At 37.2% G+C, this 13,047-nt stretch overlaps 1 pseudogene; it reads left to right on the top strand.

Annotated features, from left to right (window-relative positions):
• LOC107670089 (calcium-binding mitochondrial carrier protein Aralar2-like) overlaps positions 1-13,047 on the top strand; it is a 33,105-nt pseudogene that overhangs the window by 16,001 nt on the left and 4,057 nt on the right.

A 13,047-nucleotide genomic window follows, 5' to 3' on the forward strand; every position in this document is an offset into this window, starting at 1 on the left:
TTTATTTGATCAAAAATACACTAAAAAGTACAATTTAAACTATTTTCTTGTTTTAATATAATTAAAAATGAATGAATGAATGAATTTAAATTTGATAATTTATTCATGTGATGGAAAAGCCAAAATTTTCATCATCATTACTCCAGTAATGTCAAATGATACTTCAGAAATCATTCTAAAATGCTGATTTGCTGCTCAAGAAACATTTCTTCTTATTGTCAAAGTTCCAAACAGTTGTGCTGTTTAATATTTTTGTGGAAACTGTTACGCTTTCTTCAGGTTTTTCAGGATGAATAGAAAGTTCAAAAGAACAGCATTCATTTGAAATACAAATCTTTTGTAACATTATAAATGTCTTACTGTCACTTTTGATCAATTTAATGCACACTTGCTGAATAAAAGTATTTATTTCATCAAAAAAAAAAAAAAATCTTACTGACAGCAAACCTTTGAACAGTAGCGTATAAATTAATAAATAAATAACATACAGAGATGCGCAGAAGATAGTTACAAAGAAAATCTCTTTTAAAAACAGAAATAAGGCATTTTCTTCATGCATTTACAGTACTCATTTTCTGAGAATTTGAGATACTTAGTAAGACATGACAGAATTTCTGATAAATGAATGTAGTGGAATTTATGGTGAATTCTGGGAATGTTTCGTGTACATGAATTATTTTGACAGTGATTGAACGATTTTGACTCTCTGGTTAGCACACTTGTATGCCCACACCCATAGTGTATTGTTCTATTTTTTTCTTTGTTCTGTCATTGCAGAAATGTGACTTATATATCCTTAGATAACTTGTCAAATCACATTAACAAGTTATAGTTATCTAAATGCAATACTTTTACTCATATCATTGTTATTGGTTCACTCTTTTTTTTTATGTCTCGGTTGCTAAAGTTAAAGATATATTTTGAGAACTTGTGTTTATAAGTAAGTGCTTCTGATCGACGCATCATTTCCAGCCCCTCTGGATTTTTCCGTCAGCTACTGCTGAGCTCTCGTCTTCGCTTTGACCAGAGCAGTGAAAGAAGAGAATATCTGAATCTGTCATCAGCACACAGATCACACATATAAAAAGCTGTAAATGAAACGCAAGCCCAGCAGTCGAGGAAACTTATCAATGTCTGATGGTGAGATGAGGGGAAATGAAAACAGACAGAAAGACTTGAAGACTCTACAGGGAAAAGAAAGAGAGTGTGTCTGTGCCTAGATATTCCCTCTTTATTTTATCAGAAGTTCTGCCTCCAAACACATTGAGGGCTGAGTTATTCCTTCGTGCAGGGCCATACGAAGCGGGGGCCTGGGACAGAGACGCCAGTCCCACCACAATGAGCTGCTTTGGGCTGTGGTCTGGCCTTATGGGCTGCTGGCCAGCTCTCCCCCAACACAGTTCATCCCACACCCTCAACCCCTCAGTGAGTCAGGGAGGGGGGCGCAGTTACCTTGAGGTTCCTGACAGGTGGTCTCAGGTAGGCAGAGCAACTGTATCTCCGGCGGGGAATGCGGCATGGGACGCTTGGATGGTTCTGGCTTGCCTTATTTCTTGTGCTCTCTCTAACTGTGGGGCTACAGCTGTGGCTAGAGCACTGATTGAACCCAGTCGATTGTGGTTTCTGCTTGTCTCGACTAACACTATGATAAAATCAGCATTTCTCATTATCTAGGGATACTGGATCAAACTAAATTAAGTATTTTATTATGTTGTAAAATCCTAATGTTTCTTTTTCTCCGTAATTAAACTAACAGAAAGCAGAATGAAGTTCTGTCAACGTTTAGTCAGAAGTTTCTACATGCGCAGTCTTTCTTTTATTTTCCATGTTCATTTTAGAATAATAGTAAATTCATTGAAAGTAAAATAAAATAAATGTGAGTGGAAATGTTAAATGCAAACTTAGGTTTCTCAAAGGCTTTTTTTTACCTAAACAGATTGAAGTTGGATAACCAAAATAAATTGACTTGTAAAAGGCCACAAAAGGACACTCTTTGCTTTTGATAACAGCTTTTACTTTATTTATATGCTATATATTATTTATAATCTATATTCTATTCTATTCTCTCTTTTAATGTTTTTTTTTTTTTTGAATGTTCTATTTTTATATATTTAAATGTTTTCAGCATAATTACTCCAGCTGTCAGTGTCACATAGTCATTCTAATATGCTGATTTGGTGCTCAAGTAACATTTCTTATATCAGAGTTGCAAAAATTATATTGTATTGTATTATATTAAAATGTTCTGTCTTTCTATTCTATTCTGTTCTGTTCTATTCTATTATTAAAGTATTCTGAGAAAAAAGCCATTCTTTGCTTTTGATAACAGCTTTGCAACTTTTTATTCATAATCTAAATACCATTTATATGATTGATAACTAGAAATTTTTGAAAAGCATAATGGTGGCAGTTCTGATTCTCTTGTCTTTGTATTTTCTTTGCTTTTGATAACAGTGTTGCAACTTTTTATTCATAATCTAAATACCATTTATATGACTGATAACTTGACATTTAAAAAAAAAGCATAATGGTGTCAGTTCTGATTGTCTTGTCTTTGTATTTTCTCTGTGCACAGCAGTCTGGTGGGGATGTGTCTCGCTCCGTTCTGCTTCAGGCCGCTGAGTCGTGCTACAGGTTCACCCTGGGCTCTGTGGCTGGAGGTGAGTCAGTCACAGATCATTGTGCACCACTCCTTTACCTGAGCCGGCACCAGCAGCAGCCCCTCCTCCACATGAGAGATAGCAGGACTGGACAAAAAGAAAAACAAAGCCTGCCCTATTGCCTTCTTAGGGGGCTATTTCTCCAGTTTAATGAGGTTATGCACCATGGGAACCTCCTGGGTAGATTCTTTTGTACCTGTCAGTGATCAGAGGTCTGTGTGTTGGACTGTGTATGTAAGGAGGTGGTGCTTGGCCCTGTGTTTGGCTCCAGTCTGGCTCTCTCAGAGGAGACAAGGTAATAAGGAGGTAGTGCAGGGCGACGCACTCTTTAATTAAGCCTGTCGGTGCTGTATCCCCTTTGTGTCCACCCCAAAGTTGTCAGATAAGAATTGACTGATGTTTTCTTCCAAAATATCCTGACTTTCTTTCCGTTCATTTTTTTTTGTTGTTGTTTGATGTGTCCTTCATCAATGTGTCCCCCCATGTGTCCTTCATCAGCCTGCACATCTCTTTTAAAAGAATAGTTCACCCAAAAATGAAAATTTGCTGAAAATGTACTCTCTCTCATGGTATCCAAGATGTAGATGAGTTTTTCTTCATCGGTAATCCACAAGTAATTAATCAATGTCTTGTAAATGAAAAGTGTTTTTAAGAAACAAATCAATCATTAAAACATTTTAACTTTAAACCATTGCTTCTGGCCAAAATACCAATCTGTAATTCATAATAACACTTCCTCCAGTTTCCTGTTGTCCTCTCACATCAAAATCCACCGACATATTTGTTTAGAACTGTTTTAGAGTTTTCTCATGCAAGCGGAGCTTGATCTGTGCATATTAATCTCCTGATTCAGATGAGATGACTTCACTGGAGAAAGCAATATTATTGAATTTTAGCCGGAAGCTAAAAGATGAATCTTAATGATGAATTTGTTTATTACAAACACAGATTTTCACTTCACAAGATGTTAATTGATGGACTGAAGTCATGTGGATTACTTGTGGTTTATTGTGATGTTTTTATCAGCAGTTTAGACTCTCATTCTGACGGCACCCATTCACTGCATAGGATCCATTGGTAAGTGATGTAATGCAAAATTTCTCCAAATCTGTTCTGATGATGAAACAAACTCATCTACATCTTGGGTGGCCTGAGAGTGAATACATTTCTTAGCAAATAAAAATTTTTGGGTGAACTATTCCTTGAACAGTCTTACTATTCCATATCGTACATAGTACATAGTAACAAATTTCCTCTCATGACAGCCGTGGGTGCCACTGCCGTGTACCCCATCGACCTGGTAAAGACCCGCATGCAGAACCAGCGTACTTCAGGTTCCTTTATGGACGAGCTGATGTACAAGAACAGCTTTGACTGTTTCAAGAAGGTCGTACGCTACGAGGGCTTCTTCGGCCTCTACAGAGGTCAGTGGCTTCGTGCAGCCAGGCCATTGGTGACGCACCAACAAAAAGCGTTTTCATGAAAGCCAGGGGCAGGTCATCTTCCCGCTGACCTTACCTGCTTTGAAGAGATTAAGTCTACCTTTGCTGCTTGAGGGGACAATGTGCAGAGCATGAAAGGGCACATACCAGCACAGGAACTTAACAATGAAGAACATGAATGCTCTACGCAGTCAATGGCGCTCAGATAATGAGTATCTGCTCTGCTTTTAGTGCTGGAACATGAGTTTTTAAAGCATTCTGTGAGGTCACAGATTCAAATTGTGATTGCAAGGTGCAATTGCCATGTGACCTCCATTGAAAACACTAACTACTGGTATTTGTCAATCATAAAGCTGACAAAAGAGAGGCTGAGATCTTCATCACCCGTACAGAATTATAACGGGGATGGTATGAAAAATCAGTTCTCGTTTTAGGCGAGCATATCAGTGCTTTATGACAGAGAGCACTATATTTGAAGTGAGCGCTAAGTGCTTTTGTTTTACATATAAATAGTTTAGTTTTTAAACAAGGAAGTGGGCAGTCCAGGCTTTTAGAAAATGCATAAAAATACTTTAAAGACCAACACAAAGTTTAGTGTACATTTAGTACACAATTGCCATTCCCATTCTATCTTGATGTGAAATGGCAGATTATTGAGCCACATGATTTTGAATGCAAAAAAAAGAGTTATGTTTGATAATTAGGTTAAACTATAATTGTAGGTAAAAAGAAAAAAAACATTTTTTCAGCTTTTCTTATCAGATCCCTTAATGCAGGGCATATTTACTATTATTCAAGACAAAGTCACACTGATTGTTTATTGACGAAGTAGATGCATAGAAATTGGTAAAGACAACAGCCGATGATGTCACTATCCTGGCAAACACAAAACAATCAGCAGCATGCAAGAACAATAATTGTTTACGGGAATTGCAACGGATGATTGAGTTTGAAAAATATTTTTTTCTAATTCATCTGCTTGTATATAAACACGAATGCACTCTGTAGGCAATGCATGCAGGTAATGTTTGTATTCATCTAGCTGTGTGGCCTATTTACACTCGTATACTATGCCCACATTACTGCGCTTGTTTGTTACTGCCGGGGGTGGGTCATCAATTTTAAATCAGATTATTTCGTTTATTTTTGTCGAAGCCAAAAATCTGCTTTGTAATTGAGGGCTGTGTAAACTTTGGTTAAGGCTGTTTTTAAAGGGAAAAGGAGTTTGTAGTACTGTTAAGTTTCCAATATTTAAACACTCCACATCAATAGTGTTCATTAGTGTGTGGATGATATGAAATTGGAGGCAGCACTGCAGCTTTTATATTGAGGAAAGTCGTGCTTCCCTTACCCCTGTCTTTTTTAATCAACTTGTTTTCTAATTATAGGCCTCGTACCGCAGCTTCTGGGAGTGGCTCCCGAGAAAGCCATAAAGCTTACAGTAAGTGTAAGTTCACCACATCAGCGTGGCCTCTTAAAACCAAAGCCCTTAACTCCTTAGAAATACACCCCTCTGTTTCTCCCACCCGCTTGCTGCCTGACTTCAGTGCCTCGCCTTAGCCCCTTGAAAAAGAAGTGAATCTGTTTTCTGTTGGATCCCCTGTCAAAGCAGTGGGCATTCTTGCATTCTTGACTTGGGCATCAGCAGGCTCACTTATACTTTATTTCCCACAATTGTGGCTTTTAATCTCACAATCACGACTTTGTATCTAACAGTGGCTTCTTTGTGTCATATTTGCAGCTTTATATCACAAATGTGATTTTTTTTTCTTGGAATTATGACTTTATATTTTACACTTGTGAATTTATATCACATAATTGCGGCTTTTTATCCAAAATTGTAACTATATCTCAAAATGTTGACTTTTTATATCTCACTTTGTCTCAAAATTGCAACTTAATATATATCTATATTTATCAAGACTTTATATCTCAAAATTGCAACTTTATTTTTCACAATTGTGGTTTTATCGCACAGTTGCCACTATATCTCAAAATTGCAACTTAATATATATCTATATTTATATATCAGACTTTATATCTCAAAATTCTGACCAATTGCCACTTTACATTCCAAAATTTCAACTTTAGATCTAAAAATGGCAACTACAGTATATAACTCAAAATCCTGACTTGATACCAGTTACGATACCAACCTCACCAGTTGACTTTGTATCTCAAAATTGCAACTTCATATAAAAATTGCAACATAATTTTTCACAGTTGTGATTTTCGCACAGTTGGCACTTTATATTTTAAAATTGCAACTTTATAAATCAAAATTGTGCTGTGATTTATATATTACAATTGCGAAAAAGTCTCACAGTTGTTTTTTATTTTTATTCTGAGGCTCAAATAAGCTACCATGGGAAAATCTTAGGAATGCACAAAAAACCATGTCTTATTCGCTGACAACCTGCAATCAAGTTTAAATGGGCACTACTGTATAGTGCAGACTGCTATAGATGTGCCCATTTAAATGAAGTTACTTTTGCACATTTTGATTTGATTTGACCAAGTGATTTGGGTGCTAAAACAATCCCAGTACAACATGCAAGAGGCATTTGAATTCTGAAAAAATGTGCTAAATTTAGCAAGGTGTTAAATCTGCTAAATCTTAAAAAAAAAAAAAATAATCTGCCATGAAGTTCTCTTCCTCCAAGAAACTATAGATATCTGATGCTACATTGTTTTTTTTCTACAGGTGAATGACTTTGTGAGAGGAAAGACTATGCAAAAAGACAGCAGCGTTCCTATACCTGCTGAAATCTTGGCTGGCGGATGTGTGAGTAGCTTTATTCTTTGATACGCAAACATATAATCCATACATCGCGCAGTAACAGTACACTGACAATAAGGAGTTTAGTTTTGAATGTCAGTGGGCTTTGAGGTCTAAGCCTTGGCCTGAGGGAACACTTCTCTCCTTTTGTGAGGTGATTGAAAAGACACTTTAGCCCCATCAGTGTTTGAAAACATGTATAAAACACTTCTCCTCTGTCATCTCACCTCTAAATCATAGTCTGCTGCTGCCCCTCACAAGCATTAACAGGGAATCACTTACCCTTTTCATTAGGAGCGTAAAGGTGAAACTGACATTATTAATACATCGTTTACAATATGCTTCAGTTCATTCTTGTCTGAACTGTGTGAAAGCGAATACCTTCAGTTCGGATTTCAGAAAGCAGTAGCCTTCCTGTTTGTGTCGTACCTGAGACCTGTCAAAACCAGACCCTGCTTCTTCAAGTCTGCCCTGAAAGACCCTCTTTCATATGACAGTGATCCCTAAAACATTTCTGCACATGTGGGTTTCCATTTAAAAGTGTCACAGACTCTTAGATGATTGCGAGTGTCGATTATACCGACATGAGTGCATTTAGCCCACAAGATCTCGGCTCTGAGATTTGAAAAGAGATGGCTACGGAAACATCAGGTTGGTTGCAGATGAAGTCAGCTCAGAAAGGGAGCTTGTGCCACGGAGATGTGTTTTTCCTCTTCTGATTTCTCTGACAGCTCCTTTCATCCCGGCCCGAATCCCCGATGTTTGGCCTGGCAGGATCCGCTCTCTTTCTCACGCCTGTACACGCGCCGCTCTCTCAAAGCCGTGTTTATTGACACTGCAGCCACGGCAAATCAAATCTATTTATTTGGTTTGAGAGGGAAAAGACTAGACTGCTGATTTGCACAACATGAATGTTCCTCTCTGAGGGAGGAGAGTAAAAATCATAGAAAACGAGAGGGGGAAAAGCAAGAGATGGTGAGGGTTATGGAACTGCGGTGATTAAAATTTCAAATTTTTTTTTTTTTGACGTTTCAAGCTCGTCTCTTCTCACATTGCAGCCTCTGAATTAGGCCCTTGACAGTTGCCAAGAGTTGATCATTTGGTAAGAACAGCATGCTTCGCTGGCCGAGGAGTTGGCTGGATTCTTATCTGGTTGTTGCTGGCCTTCATTTGAGGGCTGGGTTACTCAAAATACTCGCTTAGCCAACGTAAAGTGCTGTAGAGAGCGGGGAAAAACCGTGGCGTGCATACAGTGACGCTTTGTTCATTTGCGGTGTGAGTCGTAAAGCTGTGTAATTTAGCTTGTCCGTTGTTTCTCAGCATTCGTAAAGGTTTGTTAGTCGTCTGTTGCGAAACTTTTTTTATCGCAGTGGTCTCATTTCTACACGAAAACGCTTGTTTAATCCCATTTAAGTGCGAGGAATGTGAATGAGTATTAATGAAGGGAGTCTAATGTTTGTGTCTGGCGGTGAGCTATTGTTTTTAGAAGACTGTAGCATTTTGTGTGTGTGTGATGCTTACGTGCTCGGCCTTCAGTTGCGCTCATCTCGCCAGTAGAGAGTGTATTAGGTATCTTCCCCCCCTCAAGCACGCACACACGCTCTCAGTGCCTCTGGGGTTTACCTTGCCTTGTAATTACCACCGAATTATCAAGCCGACGCTGGCTCACTCTGCACTCAAATCGCATTTCTTGCAGTCACGTTGCAGCGCGTGCTACCCGCTCTTTAAACTGCCTCTCCGCCAGAGGTGATTGATCTGTTGTCTCCCTATAACCGATGTACTTGTTTGCTTTTTGCTTGTTCTCTATGTGTAACTTTTTAAATATCCGATTAGTACCCAATTAATGCGGCTAATAGCCTGGCCCTCTCCTTAGTGCATTGTTCCTTGCCAAAACAAGGGGGAAAAAAAGATTGCTTTCGGCCCTGATGCCATAATTAACTATAAAAGATTACTTTCCACATAAATAAGTGGCATTTTCCATGAATAGAGTATGAAATAGGATGTGAAACTCGTAACTACTTTTTTTTAAATTTTTTATAATTGTTCAGTGAAAGGAAGTGCTTAACCTTCAGAAAATGTTGATTTGTGACTTGTGGAATTTGGCAATTTTTCTAGCAATAAACATTAATTAAACAAAAATTAAATAGACAACTTTTGCTTTTGAGAACTTGGGAATTTTCTCCTACATAATTTGAGTAACAGGGTTTAGGAGTGAGCTTTATGCAATCAACACTACAATTTGTGTAAAAATTGAGAATATGAGATGTGATTATTTATCAGTATAATCTTCTCATTATGCTGTAGAAAAGATCCAAATAATGTTACCATTTGGGTGTCACAAATGAAAGGAATATTATATAAATTTTTTAATTGGTGAATTTTTTTCTGTCACAGGGTTGTGTGCAAGTCAGCTAAACATGAAGTTTTTAGTATATGAAATTCAAACCTTTTTTTCACTGTGATGAAAATGAAAGATTTTAATTATTAGATTCAATACAGGAGGTTTATTTTATAGATCATTATAGATAATAGTTTATCTAACATTTCTAAACCCATGGGTTTGTGCCTCTAATACTTAAAAAAAAAATAAAAAAATTTAATTGGACACCAAAATTAACCATATTCATGAAATGTGCCAACTATTAAGTCGGAGGTGTGAGTTCTGAAAGGTAGGAACCCCTTTTTGCATGTCTGAGCTGTACTTTCCTCTGGAAGGAAAGTGCGGGTCATTGTGGTCCATCCTATTTAAAGTGCACCTTCAATGAGATGATAATGATCTTTATTTCTAAATATGCTACCTCATACTCAATGGGATTTTTAAATGCGCACACTTGTGCGATTCGAGACCATTCGAGACCGAATTTACCGGATTCCCGTAAGACGCCCCATACATGAATATCTCTGAAAGAATAGAGGAATAAAATCAACAACAAACAAACAGTAAGGCCCTTCTGTATTCAAAAGAAGGGCTGAGGGAAGGAGAAGAAATCCATGGAAACTGATTTCCATCTAATTACACTGCTCTGTTTTTCTGCGTGCAGCCTCAGTAACTAGGAGCAACAGGAAAGATAGGGCACGGAGGTGGCAAGCAGCCAGCCTCTTTGGCGAGACATGTTTAAATGCTTCTGTTGCAGCCTCAGATGCCATCACGTCAAAGCCGAACCGTTTCAAAGAGCTCGGAGGAACCTGTTCCAACCTGCAGATGCTTTTTATCTGCCTCACAAGTACAAGGTTGGAGACATGAGGTTGTTTTTTTGAGAGGCCCCCAGGGGCCTGCGTTCTGTGTGATGTTTCAGGCACCGTCTGTCTTTGGCAACCTCCTCCTCCTACAAAGAGTGACAATAGCACAATCATAGGTCCTGGTTTAAAGCATTGTCCTCTTAGGACATGAATATCATGTTACTTCCCTCTTGTCATTTTTGTTTTTTCACTTTGAGTTCATCAGAACGTATTTACAACTGTAACAAACTTATCTCAGGTGATCTGTACTTACGTTCAGCAAACATTTTCTTTAACATTAACCCTTCTCACTCACAAACATGATTGTTCATGAAACTCTGTGAAAACCTGTATGCTTGTGTTGTTGATCTTCAGGCTGGGGGATCTCAGGTGATCTTCACAGACCCTCTGGAGATTGTGAATATCCGACTGCAGGTGGCAGGAGAAATCACCACAGGGCCACGCGTCAGCGCTCTCTCTGTCATCCGTGACCTGGGTTTCTTTGGTCTGTACAAGGTATGTCACATTCACACAAAACAACCTGAAACCTAATTCATATAATTAGGTGCTTAAAGTACAGTATGTACTTCAATGGTATATACTTTTGCCTATGTAATAAAACAATATAAGAGTATTGGGAAATATTACCCCATATAAAACTGTTGCAGGAGTGTTTCCATGCAAATTGTCAGCATATGGCGAAATTCAGTATTCATTGCATTTATTAGCTATTTATATTTATTTTAAGAATTTAAGAAAATCAGAAAGTTCAAATGAAATTAATACTTTTATTCAGCAAGGATGCATCAAATTGATCTAAAGTGACAATGAAGACATATGTAATGTTATTCAATATATAACGCTATTTCAAATAAATGCTGTTCTTTTAAACTTTCTATTCATCAAAGAATCCTGAAAGAAATGTGACATATTTTCCACAAAAAGATTTTTTTTTACAACTGTTTTTAACATTGATAATAATAGGAAATGTTTCTTGAGCACCAAATTATCATATTTGAATAATTTCTAGAGGATCATTTGACACTAAAGACTGGATGGCAGTCAAAAATTCAGCTCATTTTAAAATATATTGAAATAGAAAACAACTTTTTTTAAAATAAATTACAGAATATTACTATTACTGTATTTTTGATCAAATAAATGTAGCCTCGGTGAGCATAAGAAAAACTGTTCAAAAACATTTAAAAATTATATTTATATTAATGTTTGTTTATTTTCATGTTTTTCTCTATAAATATTAAGTAAGGGGTCATGAGCAATAAATGCCAAAAAACGTGCATGCTTAATCTTAATGTCTATGTGCATACTACCTATCCTAAAATTATGCAGAACTAAGCCTTTTTATTACATTTATTATGTTTGTGTTTATATTATGTGTTTGTATATTTGTATATAAGTGTTTATATAATTAACATCTCCTCCAGTATCCCTTCAAAATACAGTCTGACCCACCTTGTACACACTAAGGACCTAGAAGAGCATCCTCAGCTCTCTAGCGCCTCCCACCTGTGAACTGACTCCCTGCACTCCCTCTTATATCCCTGAGTGCCTCAGTCATGCTCCACGTTCTCCAGCAAGTCTCATACATACCCACCCACACACACTATCAGGCCTCAATCCACCCCCTGCGGTCTGCTGTAGCAGTCGGACCAGGTAGCACCAGCCTCTCAGAACCGTGAATACCCAGCAGCTCCCTGAGTGCTGCTTTTGTGTCCAGTTTTCCCCATGAGGCTCAGCAGCGCTGCAGGAGAAGATCTCCAGTTATTCTGCTGCTGCCGAATGCATCTGAGCAGGGATGCAGGACTGCATTCCTGAGGCTTGGAGAGCAGGAGGTTGCGGAGAGCGAGTGTTTTGGTGTAAACAACGTTGTGGGGACTGCCATGATGGCGTTGGGTCATATCTCATCCAGTGGCTGCGTTCTCTGACATTTTATGGACAGCTGGAGAGAGATGAATGAGGCGTGTTCACCTCTGCGTAGGTGTTATGCGCAGTGATAATTACATGTAGACACTTGATGTTGGTTTATGCTGTAATAATAACTGATTGTTCACTACTTGGAGACAGTAGAGAGGACAGGAAATAATGGGAAAGAGAAGAGAACCTAAAGTCTAAATGCTTTAAAAAAAAAAAAGTGTGTGTGTGTATATGACACAAGTTGGACTCAAACCCACTTCATGGCTCAATATGGCAAAGCATGTAAATATATATATATATATATATATATATATTTTTTTTTTTAAATGGAGGAACCATTATTTAGACCAAAAGGCTATTGTAACCAATTTTATTTAAAAGGATTAGGGCAAAAATCTAAAAGTAAAAAAAGTAGTTGCACTTTTTTTAATCAAATTAACAAAGATTACTGATGTTAATATTCATCTATATAAAACTTTTTATATTTATATACAATGACAATGCATTATTGACATGTATTTTACTCATTTATTTTGAATACATTTATTTTAACTCAGTGATGATGAATTGTTCAGTCAGACATCTACATTAATTAGTTGAAACTGACTATTTTACATATGTATTACATATACTGTATGTCATTTATATTGATGTTTATACTATAAACATACCATATTATACAGTCCACTACCGTTCAGATGTTTTGGTTTGGTAAGCTTGCTTTTTGTTTTGTGATCCTTCAGAAACCATTCAAATATTCTAATTTGGTGCTTTTTTATTATTATTATTATCAATATTGGAATAAGTTTTTCTCCTTAATATTTTTGTGGAAGATGACTTTTTTTTTTCAAGATTCTTGAATGGACAGAAAGTTCAAAGGAACAGAATTTATTTGAAATAAAAATCTTTGTAAAATGTCTTGACTGTCACTTCTGATCAATTTAATGTATCCTTGCTGAAAAAAAGTATAGATTTCTTTAAAAACAAATACTGACCCCAAACCTCCTTTGAA

Source organism: Sinocyclocheilus anshuiensis, unplaced genomic scaffold, assembly GCF_001515605.1.
Source record: "Sinocyclocheilus anshuiensis isolate Anshui unplaced genomic scaffold, SAMN03320099.WGS_v1.1 scaffold253, whole genome shotgun sequence".
Taxonomy (NCBI): domain Eukaryota; kingdom Metazoa; phylum Chordata; class Actinopteri; order Cypriniformes; family Cyprinidae; genus Sinocyclocheilus; species Sinocyclocheilus anshuiensis.